At 35.0% G+C, this 7,604-nt stretch overlaps 1 pseudogene; it reads right to left on the reverse strand.

The window, feature by feature from the left end:
* Nucleotides 1-6,240: 6,240 nt before the first annotated feature.
* LOC101137949 (probable ribosome biogenesis protein RLP24) lies at nt 6,241-6,740 on the reverse strand (annotated as a pseudogene).
* Between the last annotated feature and the right edge of the window lie 864 nt (nt 6,741-7,604).

Here is a 7,604-nt window from a genome sequence, read left to right on the forward strand (position 1 = left end):
ATAAACGGTATTCAATAAGGAAAAGAGAAAGTCAAATTGTCCCTGTTTACAGATGGCATGACTGCATATTTAGAAAACCCCATTGTCTCAGCCCAAAATCATCTTAAGCTGATAAGCAACTTCAGCAAAGTCTCAGGATACAAAATCAACGTGCAAAAATTACAAGCATTCCTATACACCAATAACAGACAAACAGAGAGCCAAATCATAAGTGAACTCCCATTCACAATTGCTTCAAAGGGAATAAAATACCTACGAATACAAATTACAAGGGATGTGAAAGACCTCTTCAAGGAGAACTACAACCCACAGCTCAACAAAATAAAAGAGGACGCAAATGGAAGAACATTCCATGCTCATGGATAAGAAGAATCAACATCATGAAAATAGCCATACTGCCCAAGGTAATTTATAAATTCAATGCCCTCTCCATCAAGCTGCAAATGTCTTCTTCACAAAATTGGAAAAAACTACTTTAAAGTTCATATGGAACCAAAGAGAGCCCTCATTGCCAAGACAATCCTAAGCAAAAAGAACAATGCTAGAGGCATCATGCTACCTGACTTCCAACTATACTACAAAGCTACAGTAACCAAAACAGCATGGTACTGGTTCCAAAACAGATATATAGACCAATGGAACAGAACACAGGCCTCAGAAATAACACCACACATCTACAACCATCTGACCTTTGACAGAACTGACAAGAACAAGAAATGGGGAAAGGATTCCCTATTTAATAAATGGTGCTGGGAAAATTGGCTAGCCATATGTAGAAAGCTGAAACTGGATCCCTTCCTTACACCTTATACAAAAATTAATTCAAGTGGATTAAAGACTTAAATGTTAGACCTAAAACCATAAAAACCCTACAAGAAAACCTAGGCAATACCATTCAGGACAGAGGCATGGGCAAGGACTTCATGATTAAACACCAAAAGTAATGGCAACAAAAGCCAAAATAGACAAATAGGATCTAATTAAACTAAAGAGCTTATGCATGGCAAAGATACTACCATCAGGGTGAGCAGGCAACCTACAGAATGGGAGAAAATTTTTGCAATCTACCCATCTGACAAAGGGCTAATATCCAGAATCTACAAAGAACTTAAACAAATTTACAAGAAAAAAACAAACCACCCATCAGAAAGTGGGCAAAGGATATGAACTGACACTTCTCAAAAGAAGACATTTATGCAGCCAACAGACACATGAAAAAATGCTCATCATCACTGGCCATCAGAGAAATACAAATCAAAACCACAATGAGATACCATCTCATGCCAGTTAGAATGGCAATCATTTTAAAAGTCAGGAAAAAACAGATGCTGGAGAGGATGTGGAGAAATAGGAATGCTTTTACACTGCTGGTGGTATAGAGTAAATTAGTTCAACCACTGTGGAAGACAGTGTGGCGATTTCTCGAGGATCTAGAACTAGAAATCCCATTTGACCCAGCAATCCCATTACTGCGTATATACCCAAAGGATTATAAATCATGCTACTATAAAGACACATGCACACGTATGTTTATTGCAGCACTATTCTCAATAGCAAAGACTCGGAACCAATCCAAATGTCCATTAGTGATAGACTGGATTAAGAAAATGTGGCACATATACACCATGGAATACTATGCAGCCATGAAAAAGGATGAGTTCATGTCCTTTGCAGGGACATGGATAAAGCTGGAAACCATCATTCTCAGCAAACTATCACAAGGACAGAAAACCAAACACCACATATTCTCACTCTTAGGTGGGAATTACATAATGAGAACACTTGGACACAGGGCAGGGAACATCACACACCAGGGCCTGTCAGGGGGTAGGGGGCTAGGGGAGAGATAGCTTTAGGAGAAATATGTAATGTAAATGACGAGTTGATGGGTGCAGCAAACCGACATGGCAAATGTATACCCATGTAACATACCTGCAATGTTGTGCACATGTACCCTAGGACTTAAAGCATAATTGTAAAATAATTTTAAACAAATATTAAATTCACACTGTGCAATAATTGAAAGTAAAGGCAACTTTTTCTAGTTCCCTCAATTTGATTCCTAGTCCTCCCTCCCTGGATAGGTCTAAATGGGTTTCAACGAAATCAGCAATATTTTAAATGAGGCATTAGATAATATATATCTTATTAAACATTTTATCACAAATAAATGTCACTCAAATCTATACTTTTTAAAATCAAGGTCTTAATTTCTTAATTTTGGTCAGGGTATATTTCACATGACTATATATTATAAACATTATTTAATACATTTAAAAGCTGTTACATTTAATTACTGACACAGTAAGGTCTCCAAAATGCTATTTCAATATTTAAAGAACAGCAGATTAAGACAGACTAGCAGCAGGTCACATGCAATACCTCATGCCTGTAGTCCCTGTGCTTTGGGAGGCTGAGGCAGGAGCATACTTGAGGAGTTTGAGACCAACCTGGGCAACACAGTGAGAACCCTGCCTCTACAACAAATTTAAATATTATCCCGGTGTGGTCGTGCATGCCTGTAGTCCTAGCCACTCAGGACGTTAAGAAAGGAAGATCACTTGAGCTAAGGGCTCGAGGTTATAGTGAGCTATGAACATGCCTCTGCACTCTAGCCTCAGTAAAGAGTGAGACCTTGTCTCTAAAAATAGTATTTAAAAAAAAAAAAGACCAGCAAAAAAGTACCTCACTACAAGTAACAAGATGAGACTCTATCCTCACCAAACCAATAGCAATGATACTGCCATGCATTTTACTGTGCCTATCAAAGACAAAGATGTTCAACAGTATCTCTGTGGCCCACTATAAGCATCTTTCACAAAACTGTATTTTAACAGAACTCAAATATCTTTAAATGTCATGCAAAGACAAACACATAAAGCCTTTCTCTAGAGATCCAAAATGCATTTTTTTTTTTTTTTGCAGCAGTAGCAGCAGCACCACCAGCAGCAAACAGAAAACGCATCTTAAGAATAATTGGTTATTTGTCCTTCCAACAATGTTTTTTCTTCCCAAATGTGCAAGCTAGGACTGTTTGATTTTCTGTAGGGAATTCTTATACAGAAAGATAAGTTTTATCTGAAGGCTATAGAGCTCTCTCAAAACCTAAAGACTATCAGGTGTGGAAGGGGAAGTAGATAAGCCTCAGGATTACACACAAGTGAATCTAAGTGATACTGGAGGCACAGAAACAGACTCTTAACTCTGCTTTTTGCAAATACGTTTTTACTCTTTCTACAGACGGGTTTCTTCTGCACACCATTCCATTTGGTATACAGTACCTGTTTGAAGCTCCTGAAATTACCAGTTGTGGTTATACAAAATACTGACAATCTCTATCTCTCCTTCTCTCTGTATGTGTGTGTGTGTGTGTGTGTGTGTGTAACATATATCGTAGACATTTACATACACCCACTATGGGAAAAAAAAATCTAACTGGCTTACTTGGGTCAGGTGCACAATTTTGGATGAAGTACCTATAATTAGATGACTAAGATGACTTAGTAAAAGCATAGCTTCTGTGGGTCTCCTCTAGCCCTGTGAGTCTACAGGGTGTAAGTTTATCTAAAAGACAAAATGGAAGATTGAAAGTCTAAACAAAATTGCTAATAAATGTCTATTAAGTCAAGAATAAAAGCTTTTCTAAGAAAATCCACATGCTTAGCAATATTAGTCTTGACATCCAACAAAGACTAATAAGTGAAAAGAATCATTAACTATTTTTAATACTATTATACCACCAATACGTTTGTATTCCCGCTGTACAGTAACATATCAATACACTGAGATGGCATGGTTTGCAGCAGAGAGAGTTTAATGATTACAGAATACTGAGATAGGAGATGCAAGAGGACCCTCAAATCCATCTCCCTCAGGAGTCCTGAAGTGGAGTTTTTAAGGGGATCGTGGAGGGCCAGGGGATGGAAAATTTGAGTCATCGATTGGTCAGGGCAAGGGGAATAAAATCATCAGGATGTGGAAACCACATTATTTGCTGAGTCAGCTCCTTGCAGGTCCTTCAGATCACCTGGTGTTAGTGGGGTGTGTTAGACTAGCTGATGTCAGTATGCAGGAGCTGAAAGAATATCTCAAAGGGAAAACATTTCATAGTGTTCAAGTTTTTATTACAGAACAGTTAAGGGAACTGTAATCTAATGTCTATGTGATTCTAGGACAACAGGCAATAGACAGCTCTGACAAAGCAGACCAGAGAGCAAGTCGACCTTATGGTTAATGATGAATGTGCTGCAAGCTTGGTTTATTTTTGCTTCTCCCTTTCCCTTCTTCACTGATTAATTTTATAAAGTGTACAGGAACAGTTTCAATACTATATTTCTTTGGTCTAGAAACAGCATATTCTTTGCCTCCTGTCATCTTACAAATAATCTTTGGGCTGACACCAATTCAGAAAGATTCCCAATCTCAAATAATAAATTTTTCATGGTCCTAAAACAATTAAGTAGCAATTATAAATGTGCAGTATTATTTAAAATCTGTAAACTTTACTTCATTGATATCACATTCAATTTACATTAAAGAAATTATAATTCTTTCATAGTCACAACTTAATTTTACAATATCTGGAAATTGCAAAGTTCAAAAGTCGGTACCACTTTTTTTTGGAATATTCATCTAAATTTTTTAGACTGAACTAAGATGTCTGCATTCTTTCAAGGTCAGTGAAAAGACACTGAAAAAAGAACAAAACAGGGTGGCTATAGTCAATAACAACTGTACATTTTCAAATAATTTAAAGAATATAATTGAATTGTTCACAGCTCAACTAATAAATGCTTCAGGGGATGGATACCCCATTCTTCATGATGTTCTCATTTCACATTACACACTGTATCAAAACATTTCATGCACCCCATAAATATATATACCTACTATGTACCCCCCCAAATTCTTTTAATTAAATAGGGAAAAAAAATAACACAGGAAGGAATCCAAACAAATGTACAATTGCTACAGAAATAATCATAATGAAGCATTGAAATATTATTGATAGTAGATATTAATAACAATTTGATCATTAATTGGCCAAAACTAATAGACAAATTGGTCCTATAATTTCAACCTACAGTTTAAAGAATCTATCATTCAAATACCTAACATATTTTATATTATTTCTGTCAATAAAGTCAAATATTAATGTACACATTCATTAGTCTGAGTGTGTGGTGAAGTAGATTGAATTTAGTAATAGTTTATTTTAAAAGATATGCAGTACAATGAAAGAACTTGAAGGGATCTCAGGAAGGGTGGTATTTTACCATCTGTTGATCACATTAATAGACACAGAGTGGCACAGAATCTAAGTGAGTAAAAAAACTAAGACAAATTATCACACTTTGGGAAATTTCAGGGTTTTTTTTCTTGTTTTTGTTTTCTACTTTAAAAATAGTTTTAATTTATATGCAAATATTAAATAGTGTTCTACCCATAAATTCTATTTTCCAAAAACAACTAGGAGCTTTTTTAGAGAAGAAAACCACACAATGAATTTTAAAAAGCACTGGAATTCCTCTACTTCTAGATCATTGCTAAGCTAGAAAAATGAAGATTTTTCTACCAGGAATTGCAAGTCAGAACTGAGTATTCTTCAAAGCAGAAATTATAGAGTTTAGTGCCATTTGAGGCAAAGATTATTCAGCTCTCATCTCCAACATCCGCAGTTACCTATCAGAAATATTAAACCAGGTCAAAATAGTCCAGCATAATTAGGCTTCATCAAACAAGGCTATTATTTTTTTCTAAGATGCTAATAAACTAAAACAGGAAACACTGAAATCAAAATAAAAGATATTATTTGAGGATACCTGTCTTACAAATACTTAGTTCCTTATTGTATTTCCCTTCTATAACACTAAAAAAGGGAATATTTTACTGCAAAGGATATTTCATTTTATATATCACTAGTCATGAATTTTTTTCATTAGTTATTACATAAATGCCTCCTGGTGCCATTATCCAAATAGTGTGACCGTTTTATGTCCACAATTCATTCCTGAATTTACAAACAGAATTTTCATGATTTACACAAGTACATCTACCAGTGAAGTATCGCACTGAGAAGAAAGCTAACATTCATAATATCTGATGTTTTACAGACAGCAATGTAGGAGAAACGTTTTTAATCACCTTTTAAGTGACCCAATGTAAAAAATAAGTGAATAATTTAGAAGTTCTAAGTCTCCAAAGGATATTTTCAAATGTACATGTAGAAATGTGAGGTTTTTAAGAAACGTCTTCCATGTCCACATCCTGTTGTAATTGCTGTACCATTTTCTCTTACAGCTGCTTTCCTTTGCCTGCAAGAGGGGCTCGGATAAGATGGATGTTTTGCTTAACTTTTTTTGATCTCCTGAACTTTCTGTAGCTCTTTATTTTTCTTCAATCTGTTCATTATAAATTTAGCTTGACGTTTCTGTTTGATCTCTTCAACTCTCTTCATTGCATCAATAGTTTTATTCCATAGCTCTTGCTGGTATTTCATAGGTTCGTGTCTACATTTTTCAAAGATCAAATGAATAATTCACTGTAAGCTCTTTACCAGCTGCTTTCTGGAATGCTTTGGTCCACCTGAAATTGCAAGGATGTATCTCTTTTTAAAGTTTTTATGGCATTTGTATTTACAAAATCTGAACACCTTGCAATCTTTGCAAACAAACATCATGCAGTGGCCAGGGTCCAGAGTACATGGGCCCTGAAGAAAAATAACATCTCCAAATAGGCATGTTGAACCTGTGTGGTTCCCACCAACCAAATACCAACTTTAAGTAGAAGTTGAAACTTCAGTTTTGAGTTTACATTACAACCAACGATTCTTCATTCTTGGATCTATTGAAAGGATCTAGAATCTAGCTGTCTATTAATAATATCATTTTTAAAAAATCAAATAATTTTGCAATATTCACTTCTTTCATACGGGTATATGCGTATATAACACTTAATAAATTTGTGTAATAAAGATCTTTTATTAAGAAATGTACAAATATGTTTATATATATTCATACTAAATATATTATATATATATTTAACTTCATAGATCATTTGATAATGCTTACAGAGACACATATCCTATAACAGGGTACTTATTTCAATCCAAAATATTTAGATAGTGAATAGAATATAGTTCATTACGATTATTTATTTTTTCACACATTTATGAAGCTAAAGAAATTTCTAGAAACATAGATGATAGCTGGGTAGATGGATGGACAGATGAATGAACAGATGTTCATAGTACTTGCACCATTCCAAAGTGTTTTGTCTTAGCTTAAAGGAAAAGAAAAAAATACAGATAGAAGTAGATTTTAATTTTTAAAGAAATAGTAATAAAGGGGATATCACCACCGATCCCACAGAAATACAAACTACCATCAGAGAATACTACAAACACCTCTATGCAAATAAACTAGAAAATCTAGAAGAAATGGATAAATTCCTCGACACATACATCCTCCCAAGACTAAACCAGGAAGAATTTGAATCTCTGAATAGACCAATAACAGGCTCTGAAATTGTGGCAATAATCAATAGCTTACCAACCGAAAAGAGTCCAGGACCAGATGGATTCACAGCCGAATTCTTCCAGAGGT

Source organism: Gorilla gorilla, chromosome 4 (assembly GCF_029281585.2).
Source record: "Gorilla gorilla gorilla isolate KB3781 chromosome 4, NHGRI_mGorGor1-v2.1_pri, whole genome shotgun sequence".
NCBI classification, from domain to species: domain Eukaryota; kingdom Metazoa; phylum Chordata; class Mammalia; order Primates; family Hominidae; genus Gorilla; species Gorilla gorilla.